General features: G+C 43.5%; 1 protein-coding gene across 22 annotated transcripts in view; it reads left to right on the top strand.

Annotated features, from left to right (window-relative positions):
- The window catches only part of ATXN1 (ataxin 1), a 215,768-nt gene that overhangs the window by 55,251 nt on the left and 145,324 nt on the right, over positions 1–15,193 (top strand). For 17 of the 22 annotated variants that reach the window (XR_007707795.1, XR_007707794.1, XM_035549614.2 and 14 more), the window contains one exon: positions 5,498–5,624. The exons of 4 other annotated variants lie outside the window; for them this stretch is intronic. The gene's annotated coding sequence lies outside the window, so the exon portion shown is untranslated. Of the gene's footprint in view, positions 1–3,799; positions 4,021–5,497; positions 5,625–15,193 lie in introns of those variants that run through there. One more of the 22 variants, XM_035549630.2, reaches the window with a different exon arrangement.

Genomic DNA, 15,193 nt, shown 5'->3' with positions numbered 1-15,193 from the left:
TGTTTGACTTGCTGACATTAGCATATGCCACAGCAGACAGTGCTCACATCCTTAAATGCAAGAGGGTGCTCAGATCCTGCACTGAACTGAGGTTATCAGTCATTATAGGACACTGGCTAGGCATCCGTAATTTAAAGGTGTGTAGGCTCTTTTTGGTGTGTGTCCTGAGGCAGGGAAGGAACATATGGTGTGGTGAGATGTAATGTCATATTATTGCTAGCATGACTTTGAAAAATATATGATGTTACCTTAGAGAGTAGGTGTGAGAGCCAGTCTGGCAGATGTGACAGTCCTGCTTTCTGGATCTGACAGTTGGCAGCCCTAAGAGCTTACTACCAAACCTGTAATTTATTGAAGTACTCGTATTACGATTTGTGCTGAAGAAAAGGAAGTAGAAGTAGAGATGACAGAGGCAGTAGCACAGTGCTTTAAGGAAAGGAAAAAAAAAAGCCTGGGCAAGTAGGCTTATGTAAAAGCTTCATCTATTTCAGCGTCTTGTCTCTCCTTGATTAAAAGAGTAGATTTGGCTGCAATAGCCAACCATGCTTTGTAGCCAACCAACTCACTTAACCCAGGCAGAGGACAACATTTGTTCTTTGCCTGGAAGATTTTATTTGCTGGCCAGGCTGCCAGCATAGTCTTGCTAATCTTAAAATGTGAGACCATTTGTTAACTACAGTGGTGCTGAGCTGGTTGTGGCTTAGTCAAATTTCTGTTCTAAAAAAAGCTTGTGGTCAAACCTCCAAAGTTTCCTGCAACAAAGGTCGCCACAGGTTTCTACTGAAGCATCCTGTTTTCTCTGTGGCACTGGAGATGTTTAAATGTATACGGAATATGGATTGTGTAATCTCCATATGTACCAGCAAATGAACGCGTCTCAAAATCCAACCTCGTATAGCTATAAGGTAGGCGAGCTGGTGTAAGTAAAGCAGAAATAGTAGGAAAAATACCAGATTCATCTCTCCCAAAGAACGTGTTTCTTCTTTGTTCTACAGCCCTTGAATTTGAAGAGCTCAGAATGTACCTGGATACTGCAGATCATGTCATACTTCATTTTCTTAACATCTCTTTCAAAACTATACGTGGCGTTTAGCAGAGAGAGACACTAACTTGTTGCTTTTCGGGGGCAGAGCACTGAAGTTTTACAAAAGATACTACTTTCCAGGCCAGGTCATCCTGCGAGGGTGCGAGCAGGTGGTGTTCAGGTGCTCGTATCTTGGCACTTTTGGCTTTCAGAAGAAGTGAGAGGAGGAGGTTTGCACCTCAGTGAGCGCAGGTGGTTGTACAGCAGGTCCGCTTGTGGCAGGATGAGCCTCAGATGCGTTTCTCCCAAATGTTGGTGCTGTACTCAGATCCTGGGATAATGAGGTACTTACAAAGGTGCCCAGGAGAGTCTGAGGTCAGTGTGTGGGTAGGCAAGGCTGATTATGACCTGGAAAGAAGGCCTAACATCCTTCCGGGTAAGCGGGAGAGCATGGCTCTCTATCACCTTTTCTGCAGATGTGGGGACAAGAATCCTCCCACTGATGGGACAGGGAGTATGCAATGAGCCTGGTGCTGCCGTTTCCCCATCCTTCATAGCTTGTCCCAATATTCAGCCTACCCCAAATCCAAAAATGTGTACAGGAGAATCACCTTCCCCTCCCCATCCACAGGAAACATAAGCTGAGCCTTTCTCTGTTGCTCGTCCTGGGGTTTAATTTCTTTCTTCTCTCGATTCTTTGTTTCCACTGCCTTGGTTTTTCGTTGGTGTTGATCATAGTCAAGTCATGCTAAAATAATTAATGTGCCAGTTGACTGGAATGGAAAATCAGCTCAGTCCATGCAGAGCTTTGAGAAAAGCACAAGTGCAAAATGAGGGAAGGCTGGGGTGAGAGGGGGGTCCCGCTGATGGCATTTTGCCAGGTTGCAACTCTTGAGAGGTTTTCTTAACGTCTCTGTCTGCCAAAGCAAGGGGGATTGTCTGTCTCAGCTCGCATTAAAAAGCAAAATATTTCTGCTTTGTAGCTGCAGAACAGCACAGCACCTGTTGCATTCCTATGGCTCTGGAGGCAGAGGGAAATACCTTGAGATTTTTGTCTGGCCTCAGAGCTTGTGTGGGAAGTAGCATGTTTGGGGGAGATATGTGCTGATTGATCATCACTGAATTTCCAGGGTACTGTAGCAGTACAGCATGCTGTAGGTTTGATGCAACACTGTTTTTAGGGAACTGTGGCCAAATTCAGCTTCTTTGCAGCTGGTAGGGTCAATGCCATGTGTGCGGGAGGAGGCAAGGGGATCCGGACTTCAGAATAAGTCTGGAGTCTGTAATAACGGTGCACTGCCTCATTTATCGCACTGAGAAGAATGAAAAGAGCTGACAAAATACTCGTCTAATTTGCTTGAAGCTGCATCCGTTTCTCCAGAAGGGGGAGAGTGGAGTAGTCGGATGCTGGGAGGAATGTGCCTGATGCAGGACTGTCTTTCCTCCCTGCCTCAAGCTGAGGCACGGTGCAGGAAAATCAAGGCATTTAGAAATGGGCTGTCAAATCTACTTGCACGTGTTTTTGCAAAGTCCATCACATCTGACTGTCGAGTGTGCGACCGAATCGTTCCGTGTTAAGATTTTACTGTTGTTTTTAATAGCGTTCAGTTAATGTGATCAAATGTCATAAACGCACAGAGGTGCGAGCCACGAGCAGCCGGTCGCTGCAGGAAGAGCACACATGCACATGGCAGGCCTGCCGCTGTCTTCTGAGCTTGAAATTTGGCTCACAGTATCATGATGTGGCAAAAAGAAAAAAAAAAAAAAAAAAAAAAAAGGAGGGCAGGACCAGTTTAAAGTTTTTTTGCTACTCTGAATTTTTAGCGTTTTATCCTTGGTTGCATAAACTGTATGTAACCCCCTTTTTTTTAAAAAAAAAAAAAAAAAAAAAAAAAACCTTCCATCACATTCAAACCACTTTCCGTTTGGCAAACCCAGATTTGTTGCTCCTTTTTCTGTAAAGATCAGATGGGTAATGGGAGCTGCACAGCAAATTAATGTATGCTACTCGAGATAGTAAAATGCAGGGCTACAATAGGCCTTTTCTCAGCAGCTGTAAAGCTGTTGTGTGACTACAGTGAATCCATTCAGTCTCCCCCACGCTCGCCGGCAGCACCCAGGAGAAGGGAGTCGTACGAGCGGAATGAATGTCCAGCAAAACAGCTCCAGAGAGGGACGGACTGATGCCCGACTCCTCGTTTTTGCTTACAGGGTCGTTTTCTGGGGACGTGAAGTTTCAGTTTCAGATGAGTTAAGAGGTACCTGTTAGTTTGTCCGTGTTACCACGTTATCCACTAATTCAGCAGGGCTGTCATGTCTCTTGCAGCGACCCGCTGAGCTGGGGGAGCGCTGTTCTCTTCACCGTGGAGAAGGGGGAAACTGAGGCACAGGAAAATGGGGGTTAAGCGATGATGTGCTTTTGGAGCCAAACTCTGGTACTTAAAAGGCGCTGGACAAGCTCAAGTGTCATTTACAGCTATTTCAGCCCTTCAGGAAGCATCACGTATCATTTGCCCATAGGTCATGCAAAAAGTCTGGAGGGTAGCTGGGAATCTGTCCCTCAACCAAGAGTATTTGTCTCTGTAACAGAACATTAAAAATGTAAGTGTGTACGTGAGAGGAGGAGGATTTTACACTGATTTCGATCTTAATATAGAGTCCCCAACCACCCTGTACTTGAATCGGGGAAAAAACGAGAGGCAGAAGCTGGTTGATTCAGTGGGGTGACACTCCATAAAATAATCCTTCTAACACTTTTTCTTAAATTAAGAATCATTTCTAGGTGGCATGAGTCATGGACAGATTGTCCTCGTTTCACTTTGAACTTCCAGCCTTCGGTGGATTTGTGTCACAGCTTCAGAGGGCTTTGTCCTCTTCCTACAAGTCTGTAGGCTCGGCTGCTGCAGCCTTTACTCATGTCGAGTGAGAGGAGGCTCCTTGGAGAAAGCAGAAACACAACATAAGCGAGAAGAAACACGGTGGAGCAGGGCAGCAGGGTAACTTAAACAGAGTATTTTGGGGTTTGTTCATAATGTAAGCAGCTTTGGGGAATGGTGAAGTAGGTGCAGCCCCTGTGCAGGTATTAAGGGAAGTCCCCTTTGCCCCTTCTTTGTGCATTGGTCTTTGTTCTAAGTTTGGGGTTGTTTGCTGTGGGCAGGGAGGGATAAGAAGCGACGAGGAAAGCTTTACTTTTTGAATTTCTGACCACTTTTGGGAAACTTGTATTTTCTGAAGTATGTACAACGACCGAGGGCTGTGGATAATGTCTCCATTTCTTAATTAGAAGCAATGGAAAAAATTATTCAGAGCTGTCTGTCTGTCACAGCTGAGGGGGGAAAAAAAGGCAAAATTTTGGCTTAAATTCACACAAGGTGAGACTCTCTTCTTTGTCACGTTGTGAAAGTTTGTTGGCTTCAATGAGGATAGTCACAGGTGTAGCCATGGGAATGGTTTGCCGTTCAGGGCTGTTGCAGCGCCAGGCTGAATATCGTTGGCGGAGCTAAAAATGGTGGGGAGGGAATAACTGGGATGCCTGTGATCCAGAGGGGCCATGCAAATGCAGGAGCACGCTCTCCAAGGGAAAGTGAACTCTGCGCTGGCTGGCAGCGTCTGCTGCTCGTAGCCAAGGGATTTTCCTGCTGACAGAGCCCAGTTTGGCGGCTTACAGCTGCTGGGCTGTGTCACTGCAGGTACGGGAGAGGGAGGGAGAAGGGCAGATCCGCGGGGCAGGGGGCAGAAAGCACGCTGGTGCAGCACAGCAGCACGCCCGTCACCTCCAGACCCATTCAGACCTTTTTTGGCGATGGTGGAGAATGTCAAAATTGCTCGTGTTAGGGACCTGCCAGTTTCTCTTACTCATTTGCTTCATCGCTCCTCCTCCTCCCTTCCTTCCTCCCTCTCTTCGGCCAGGCTGGGTCGTGTAGTGCAAACTCTGCGCAGGTTCTCCAGCACAGCCACTGCTTCCCCACGCCCGTACTGCAAACATACGCAGGAACTGGATGTAGGGAGCTGGACGTCTACGCAGCATTAGTAGTAATAACATTACTAGTAATAACCATAATAATAATAAAACCGATGATTGCTCTCCCGTCTAACAGTTCGATACTTTACATAATGATATTTTTTTTCATGATTTGCATCTCTGGGCTTTCTTCCCTTTTTTCCTTCATTATTTTGTGGAGTCTGGTTATATACCAGATCATATGTTAAATGAGTACTTTGTAGCATGCTACTGTACAGATTTTAAAAATAACATGGTTTTGAGTGGTCTTAAATAGCTGTTTTTTTTTTTGTTTTTTTTTTTTTTTTAAGTACAGCCCACAGGAGAGTGCTTCTGCTGTGGGGAGTTACCACACTTGCTTTAGATAATGAAATATACATTGGAGAAAGGTCAGGGATTTCCCCTGAGCCACCCACCAATCACTTGAAATGACATTTTCATTCTGAGTGTTTCTTGGTTTGTTTTTGTTTAAGATCCTGGAGCCCGGGGAAGAGTTTTAAAGCAAAACATCAGATAAAAAGGCTGCAACATCTCACGTGAGAGAGGGGATAGAAGAAAAGAGACTTACAATAGCATCCTGAAACACTCATATGGTTTGAGGTGAGTGATTGGAGGGTCTTGCCATAGTTACAGTTAGTTTGTAATTAAGTTACTCATTGTTTACCTCAGAGTGTCATGATATGTCTGTCTGTGGCAATAAAAACAGCTGAGAGAGGGAAGCAGAGAAGTTTAATGGCAAATCCAGAAACAGCAGTCAAAATATATAATGCACTTATCTTTTTGAAAATGGGCCCCATGAGTTCCGATCCTGCAAACAGTCGATTGTTCTAACATTTGTCAGGGTTGAACCCTGTTTAAATCAATGAGGCTATTCTCCCTGAAAGTTAGGCATGTGCCTAAGTATTTCCATGTTTGGCATCTATATAGCATGGAAACTCTGCAGAAGAAAGCTACTGAATGAAATACAATGCACAGACAGAAAAATGCATATACAGATATCTTACTGTTGGTGATAAAGTCATGAGTAATCTGATTTTACAGCATTCTGAAGTGATACTTTTGTATTAAATACATAGTTCTCATTTTTATGTTTAAGCACCTTGTTGGTGCTTACCAAACTTCTTAACAGAGCCTTTAAGTTCACCACCAGCTTTAATAATATGTCCACCCTAATTGCTTCATCAGTGTGACTTTGAACAAGCTGAGTTAAAAGTATGAAGAAAATAATGTTGCTTTTCATAACTAGAGTTGCAAATTGCACTTGGATGTTTGAATAGCAGCAGAAGTAAGAGTTCCCTGACTGAGGCTGAATTGTGTTGTCTTGAGTTATTAACTGTCTTTAGTAAAGACAACTAATTATGAATTGCGATGAAAAGCCCACCTTTTCCCTCTGGTCTTTGTTGTGTTTTTTCTTCATTTCTCTCATTAGAAAAGAATGACCTCTGAGTCTTTTTTTGATTTTGTTTTTGTTCAGTAAAGAGCAAATGTTACAGTTGTAAAACCAGCCACTGAAATGTTGCCTAAATGAAAACAGAAAAAGAAAAAGAAAAAAAATTAAAATTCAAGTTATTTATTCCCTTCTGCCCCATGAGTGTGCTGAAGAAGACGAAATTGCTGTAAGAAACCCGCAGAGTGAAAAGGACCAACATAACATGGAAGAAGCAGAGGATATAGCCTCACCACTGTGCAGAATATCAAAACCCTTTGGCTTGTGGCATTTGCAGACATTTGTTGCTTACCAGGTTGCAGAAGAGAGGAGAACATAGCTGGCCCCTGGTGATTGCTCTGTATTTGCTTTGTAGGAATAGAGCTATTAAATTTCTTTTGAAATCAACAGGCTCTCTGCAGGGAGCTAAATATTTCCTTTCTGGTCAGTGGACTAGAGCCATTGCTTGGGAAATTGTACTAGTCCTGTAGGCATTTGTACTGATTTATCCAAAAAGTTAGAAACTTTTGCAAATCAGTGTAGACAACCCCTTTTTATATGCAGTGCTTGCGTTAGGGACTGTGAACCCAAACAGAAATACAAGACTCTTTCAGTAGGAGTCTGAGGCAATTTTTGTAGTTATGAAATGAGGTATTAATGCAAATATATTTGCAACTGCTGCAGTATGACATTTAGGAGCTGTGGTTCTTACCCTCCCCACCTTTCTTTTCCCCTCTCTCCTCCTGTCCCTGCAGCTCAGGTGGGAAAACACTTGCTCTCTGGAGCTCACCCTTTTTCAGGCACAGGATGGCAACTGTGGCCAGCCTAAGCTGGTGAGAGAGGGAGGGTGAGCCACAGCGGACCATGTGTGCTATCTCTGAGCCCACCTTGCTTTCTCTCAGTCCCCCTTTCCTAGTGGCAAGCATTCCTTCTTAGCTCTGCTGTGTGCAAGTCACCACACTTTTATTCCTGTCTTTTTCATTCATGTCAGACCAGGATAACATGCGTGATTTTCCTTTCACAGCAGCCTTCTTGCTGCTCTCTGAGGAAGCTCACGTTGAAGTTCAAGGGAAGGTATCTTCACAGCATCTGCGTAGCCTTTATAATCATTTGATCAGCTCTCGGTTGCAGTCACAAAATTGTTGAGTCTTGTTTAGTTTTTGTTGTGTTCGGGAGTGGAGGAGCTTGTTGGCAGAGTATTAAAGAAAGAGAGGTTCTTTGGTGGCAAGAGATGCATTTTAAGGTATATTAAACTGTACTGCTACTCCTGCCCTTTCTTGATGCTTGTTTTCAGCATGTGAAGAAATAATGTCCCCATCCGCGTGCCCAGAGAAGGTCCTGTGATGCGTGCCAGGGGGTTACGTGGGTGCAGAGCAGGCGGAGGGACTGACTTTCTCCTGCCTTTTCTCTGGGACCAAATATGGGGGACTGAGCCTGCCCAAATTAAACACATGCCTGTTTTGTTTTGCCTTTCTTTGCTCTTCTTTCAACTGACAGTGTGCCATGTTCAGATGGCTGTGATCAGTCGCAAATTGTCCCCCGTCCATGCTCCTCAGCTCTCCTAAACCATTAGTTTAGTGGAGCTCTTCAACAAAGATGGCAACAGTTCGATTTTTTTTTTCCCTAGCTAATGGAAAAAGAGTTTGTTTGTTTGTTTGTTTGTGTTTTTCCCCTCAAGTCAGCTGCATTTGTTCCCAAAGCAACTTGTGTTAAGTGGAAATGAGGCTTTGATAATATGTGTGCTTGCTGGAGACTTGCTTAGATTTTTTCCCTGTATATGGATCTTTTCAATGGGGCGCCTCTATTGTGCAGCAGAAAGAAAGTGCACGGGCTGCCAGGCACATAATGGAATTGTTCATTTGTTTATGTAAGTGTGTGTAAGCCTTTGTGAAGAGGAGGTGGTGGGGACAGAGAATGGAGACCTTCACTGCGGGGAGCTGCGAGTGTCGTGACACAGCCCAGGGCCCCTGTTCAGCAGGACACGGCCGTGTCTGTGATGCTGCTGGTGCACATGTTGTGTTTAGCACTGCTGGGCATCACCTGGGATTTTCGCTTCTGAGCCTGTCACACAAAAAGGGGTGAAGCCGATGCGGCCGTTGACTATGCTGGCTCTAAACCACATAAGGCAAAATATTCAAAAGCTGTAATATTTCCAGCACTTTCCTTTAAACCATGTGCACTGGCTTTCAAACGGGTGATGTAAATATGAAACATGCCAATATTGTGCTTCCTCACTGTGAGGCTATTTATTATAAAGGATGCATGGTTTAAGTCATTTTAGCATGGATTAGATAAGAGCTTGAACCAGGCCTTGGCTCCAGGCCCACCAGCAGCTTTGCAAAAGACAGGGTCCCAAGCTAAAGCCAGTGGTTCAGGCAGTTCCTACTAGAGCCTGATTTTAGTCCATAAAATGGGAGTCGCCAGAAGTTTTAAACTGGGGCTTTTAAACAAGTTCTTGACTCCTTTTTCCTCACCCACCGCTCTTCTCCAGCTGACTGCGAAAGCGCACCCGCCGCCTTCTCCAAGCCACTGGGGCCAGGACACATCAGCGCAGGGAGCGGAGAGGGGCCTCTGTGGTGACTGCTGTTACACAGCCATGTGCTTTTTGTCCACAGCAGTTTTTCTGCTGATTTAGGCCTTCCCTTCTGGGAGCACAGTGGAGGTGTTGGAGGTAGGACCCTGAAGTTTCCCAGAAATCAAGAAACAGTCGATCGGTCTGGTGCAGAGCAAACCAGGCCGCAGTGGCTGGGCTCCCCACCCCTCATAGCCCTCTCTTGTGAGGGCTATTACCACAGCTTAATTACAGATACCCAAAAAAAAGTAAAAAAAAAAAAAAAATTGTAAAAAAGAAATTCGTAAAGCCCAAACTTCTCTTTACTTTCTAGATCCAGGACTCTGTTCTTATACATCCCCTTCTCCTTTGCCCTTGGACATGACATTTTAGGACTTTTCAGTCTCTAGCTGCACAGTTACTGGAGAGATGTTTGGTTACATGTTATTTTACACATCTGTTACGTACGTCAGAGAGTCAAGTCCTGCACCCAGAGACTTTATGTGGATTTGCAGCACTCCCTGTGGGACTTTGAATCCATAAACCAATGAATGGCTTATGAGGATACAAAAATGTAGTCTTTCAACCTACTGCATATATTCCTGCTATAGTCATCTTTGTGTTTGGCAGAGAAAAGCTGTATGTGAAAGACAAGAAGCACTGGTGAACTGGGAAGTATTATGGTATGGCAGTTAATTTGCTCCCTCCTAAAAGCATCGTCTTTCTGGTTGGCAGTAAGAAAATAGTTTTCATGGTGATTCAAATATCTCAGAGAGAGGCTGCCTAAACAGCTGATGTTGCATATTTCAAGCATAGCTTTAGAGTTGTGGCATTGTGGGGAGATGCTGAGTACCTGTAGCAGCACTGGTAGCTGAAGCAAAGCTGAGGCTTTGCAGTTTGGACCAGAGAATCTGTACTGTTTGCAGCCTGTAGAGGAAACGTGTTAGAATTTAGGTATCTTTCAATTGAACAGTGTTTCCTCCTCTGCTTACCTCACTGTTCAGACATTTCTTCTCCTCTGTATGCTAGTTCTGCAAGTGCATAAAGCTTCGAGAAACTGGTTACTTAGCCAGTTGTTTTTGTTTTTTTCACGATCCATGTAGAAACCAAATTTTATAGAAGTTATTTCTATGAATGACGAACTAGAACTACCAGTTAGTGTGCCATGCATGCCAGTCAGCAGATGGGCTGAATTTTGACTTGGTTGTGGCTGGTGGGACTGTGCTGGCAGTCCTTGGGCAGAGCGCTGGGGAAGAACGTCGCCCGTAAACTTGTGTGCACGTTGCCTCCTGTTTCGGTGATGTATAGCAGAGTGACTGCTTGCCATCTCAGGAGGGGAATCCTACGGGTCGTAATGGCAGTACGTGTCATCCGATGCTTGGGACCCTCCTGCTAATCTCCTCTTAAAAAAACATTGGTAGAGGGTTAGAGGCAGCTGGGTAAGACAGCACTGAGGAGCTGGAATGGGAGGATTTGCAAGACTGCAAAAACTGTTTTCCCCTGCCAGACAGCTCAGCAGCTGGAGCCCATGTGGGAGCGCCCTGCTGCCGAGCAGGGGTCTCCGTGCTCTGGTGCAGGGGAGCCGTGGACGTGAGGTGAAGATGTCCCACCCCACGGGCTGGGAGTCCTTCGGCAGCCAGCTGCCCTCTCCTTGCTGGCTCTGTTACGTGCCCAGAACATGGTTGCAGCGGACAGGGTGCTGCAGCTGCTTTGTTTGAAATGATAATATTTTCTGCTGTTACTGGGGAATACTGCAGTATTTTTTGTAATTACGGGCTGCATGCCAGTAATGTACAATAACATTTTGCTCTTCCTGTCCGGTTGCTACTGTAGGCATTCATTCCAACTTGGGCTGCGTTTGCAGTACATGGTATTTTTTCTAGACTCTGCTCATTATCTATTGTGGATATTTTTGGATTATTCATTTCTACCCACGTCTGTCCATACAAATCTATCTCAGAAAGCACTTCAGAGAGTGACAGTCTCCATTGAACAAGCAATTGTTGTGGCTTTCACAGAATTACGTTCTTGTGAAAGTATGAGGCAAGAATGAGATGAAAATGAAGATGAATATAGCTTTGTAAGTTTAAAAACGGTTATGGCTTTAAAAATGTTTGAGGCAGAGATGAGGCTAGCCTTCCTTTGACTGATCACGAGCATATTTAGCATTAAAGACCTGGTCTGCACCGAGCTGTAGGTGGCTGAAACCTCTGGGACGGCAGAATCTGCGAGACATCTACCATTGTTGGAGCCTGTAATGATTCTCCACAGCTTTGGTTTTAAGTATTTTTCTTATTTCCAGAGGAAAGTAATCGTAACTTGGAATACAGTTAGTGGCATTCATGCCAGCGATTGTTTATTAAGGTTGTCATGGTCTGGAGATGAAATTTTTGTGAAAGGGAAATTAAAGTCCTAGACATCAGAGTTCACAGCCTGCACGCAGCTTGTTTCTGGAAGGTAGAGGTTGAGTCCAAGAAGAGGAGAAGGAGGAAAAGCACGAAGGAGACAATTAATTTGTTTTCTGTAAATTTGGAATAAAATAGTGTGTGTTATACAGAAAGGATTGTGCTATTTTTCATGTGTAATTTTAGTGTCCTTGTACTGTGCTGACTCACCAAACTACTTCAGTTTCAGTCTGCATTTGGTTTAAATTACCTTAGAGGCCTGCATTTGCATGCTGCTCTGTGAAGTGCTCCTCGTCTGCAGTCCAGATCGCTTTTTTTCTTTCTTTCTTTTTTTTTTTTCTTCAGCATTTCAACTGACTTGCCTTTTTTCGTTCTCCAGGTCTCTGTTCCACTAGCATTTGCAGCCAATCACTGTGTGCCTGCTTGGGCCCTGTGATAGGCGAAAAACATGTTGCAGTAACAGATAGAACAAGGAGTGAATCACTGCTTTCTGCCTTTCAATTAGATTACCTAAATCACTACGCAGGAGCATTCCTTTTTGTATGATATAGCAGCATGATTATCTCACTGCCTTGACGGAGCAGTGGTGGAAGTGAATATAATTCTTCTCCTATTACATCTTTAATGAGCTACAATTAAAAATAGTGTGTTGGCGTGCCAATGTAGATGTGTTATTCGCAGAACTTTATTGAAGCCACTTCTGATGTTATATTTGGTTGACATCATGTTTTTCTGAAAACCTTAAGAATTAAACAGCAGAAAAATCTGTTTTGCTAGCTGAAAGCTAATTGGACAGTAAAATATGTCAACTAAAAAGCTACAAGGTCTGTACTGAGTCTTTCAGGGCAAATCTTGTACTCTATAGTAATTTTTTTTTAAAAAATCTCCCAATACAACAGGTTTCTACAGAGCTCCAGCTGGGTACTAGGTCTCTTGACACCTGTGGCAGTAAGTCTGAGTCACAGATAGCACAAAGCTGTGAATCCTAATACTCTCAGTATTCAAAAGCATACCTACGTAGGAGTTTAATTTCAAGTGCTTCTTTTAGCTCTATTTTTTTTCATCCCCAAAAACTAACAAAATTTAAGAGTCATTCTTAGAATTTTGTAGAGAAAATTTTCTCAGCACTTGTGGCTTTGTGAAGGATTGACATCACTTAGGGATTAGAAAATAGTGCTGTCAATTTTAGCTTGACGGCATTCCATTCTGTGCTCCAAAAACCTGATGAATAACAATGGATGAGTCAAAGATTTCTTGGAATTTTCTCTCTTTTTTTTTTTTTCCCTTGTGCAATTCCATTGCCATTTTTAGCATGGAGGGCAGTTCTCCAAAGAATGTCTGTGTGCTTGAACTATGATTTCTTGAAAATTCAGAACGAAATCGACCTGAGTGTCAGACAACAAAAAAAGGTAGTATGTTTCTATGTATTTTGGTAACATTATGTGAGCTTGATTGAGGAATTCACTGGAAAAGGCGGGATGTGTTTTCTGGAAACGTGTTGCATCCCTGCTTGAGCAGTGTGGCTATCTGCCTATCATGCTGCTTCATGATGTTATGATGAGATACTGCTTAATTATTTTCTGTGTCTTCTCAGATGTGGTCAGGGAAGTTGCCTGACAAAACAAATTATCTGTGGATTTGGGAGACTTTAATTCAATTTTTTGCTGCACTGCAAGTCCGCTGTATGATCTTGGACAAACTTCTTAAACTGTACAGTTTGTGGTCATTAAAGTACTCTGAGTGTGAGCTGCTCCATTTTTATTTTTATTTTGTGAAAAGCTAGTTCTCAGGCAGGTGAGTCCATGTTATTGCTCAGTTTATCAGGAATGATGTTTCCGCCATAAGGGAGAAGTCAGAAACACTAGGAAGCAGAGGTAGACAAAATGGTATTGCCCCTCTTGGTCAACACTTGGATCAGCTTAAAGCAGCTGTTGAAGTACAGCATCCTTCTGTCTTCGCCTCAGTTTGAATCCTAGTGTGAAAAATGAGGATGATGTCACTTCTGTGTTTTAGCAGGATGCTGAGAGTAGCAGTGCTAAGGACTGAGAATTGTGTGGATACTACTGGTACGTCAGTGATGTAGTGTGTTAAAGTTAGGCAATGTTGTCAGCTGATTGTTGCAAAATAATTGGGATTACCATGAGTGAAATTATTAACTCTGCATATTTGTTTTTCAAACTGCAGAAGTGGCCTGTATCAGGTGTATTCTGACATGTCAGAATGAATGGGTGAAGTATGAAGCCTTCAGAAGAATGAAATATCTGAAAAGAAATCGAAGGGGAAAACAGGTTTAAATGATTGCAAAGGGAGGATCCATAGGTTTTTCTTCTTTACAATAGATAGCTTATATTTTACTTAAAAATTGGGGAAAAAAAAGAAAAAAAAAAAGCAAGTGTCCCCTTAACAGCTACTGTGTCAAATTTGAAGAATGATTTGAATTCAGTCATTAAAGTGTGAAATGGAAGGATTTTAGTTCTGCTTTAAATTATGCATCTCAAATTAACCTTAGCTGCAGAGTCTCTGCTGACGCCCCCGTAATGACACATTATTGGTACTAATGGCTTCTTTGTGACTCGAGATACAAACAGACATTCTAGACAGAAACATTTAGGCTTCGAACTAAATAAGATGCAAGGCATGCATTTCCACCTTGGTTTTCTAGTGACAAAGTCCTGCTCTCCTGGTGGCTGGTGGGCTGGTGCTCACGAGCTGTTCTTCCCAGTTTCTAGGCTCTGCTCCTCATCCTGGAAGTCGCGGGCAGCTGAGTAAAAACCTTCTCAAGCTTGGAAGAGCAGGAGAGCCATAAATTTGAAATGAGCGTGGAGCCCAGCCAGAAATCAAGTGTTGTAGAGAAGCAGGACAAAGCCTGGAATGTGGGCACGGGATGCAGAGCGAACTTCTAGCAGATGATCATCTTGGGAGGAAAAGGACCCAAAATTGTGAGGGAAATGGAGAAGAGAAGCCAGGATTTAAGAAGGAAGTTGCTAAATAAGGGAGGGGTGAGATTAATAGATAATATAAAGAGCGGTGGTTTCTTAACCCGTTATGTGCCCTGCTGACGTGACAAGGAACCCTATTTTTGGAGCTCTGTACGCTTCAGTTTCTCTGAGGCTCACAGGCATCATGTGAAGAACTCCACCTGTACCTGGAATTTCACCCACAGGTTTTACAGTTTCCAGTGTGCTGCTGCTGTCTGTCTCTCCAAGAATTATAGTTACTACCTGCACAGAGCTACTGGGTGGGCAACCGGAACAAGTGAGTGGCTGAGCCAGGGGATCTGCATACAGAACATGTGCAGAGTTGCACGTGGTGATGAAAGAGGAGTGACTTGGCAAGACAGGCCCAAAACTTAGAGCCTAGCTTTAGACCATCCCGAGGATAATTCTTTAGTTGGTGGTTTTGATCCGTTATGGATGTGCCTGCCCTGGCTGCATAGTGCTGTGTGACTTACCATGGGGTCAGCTCTCAGCACAGAGTGCTGGGGAGTAATCATGCAGTATTCTGGATCCTAGGTGGGGTTGCATTTAACTATGTAAAATCAAATACAAGTAAGTATTCAAATGCCTCCTTGTATTTCTCAAAGGAAACATGTTCCTGAACTGGGACCCATGACTTTTTTTAAAAAATGGGAATGCTAATATGTCACATTTCCTAATGCATAAGAGATATTTGTATGAATATTTGAAACACCAAATAGGATTGCCAGAGTAATAGAACAGAAAGTGTTTTGTCATTTTTCTTTTCTGTGCATTTTTGTTGATTAATAAATTTATTGATTTCATCCATT

The sequence above is a fragment of the Cygnus atratus genome, chromosome 2 (assembly GCF_013377495.2).
Source record: "Cygnus atratus isolate AKBS03 ecotype Queensland, Australia chromosome 2, CAtr_DNAZoo_HiC_assembly, whole genome shotgun sequence".
Classification (NCBI taxonomy): Eukaryota; Metazoa; Chordata; class Aves; order Anseriformes; family Anatidae; genus Cygnus; species Cygnus atratus.
This window is presented reverse-complemented; position numbering and strand designations above follow the sequence as displayed.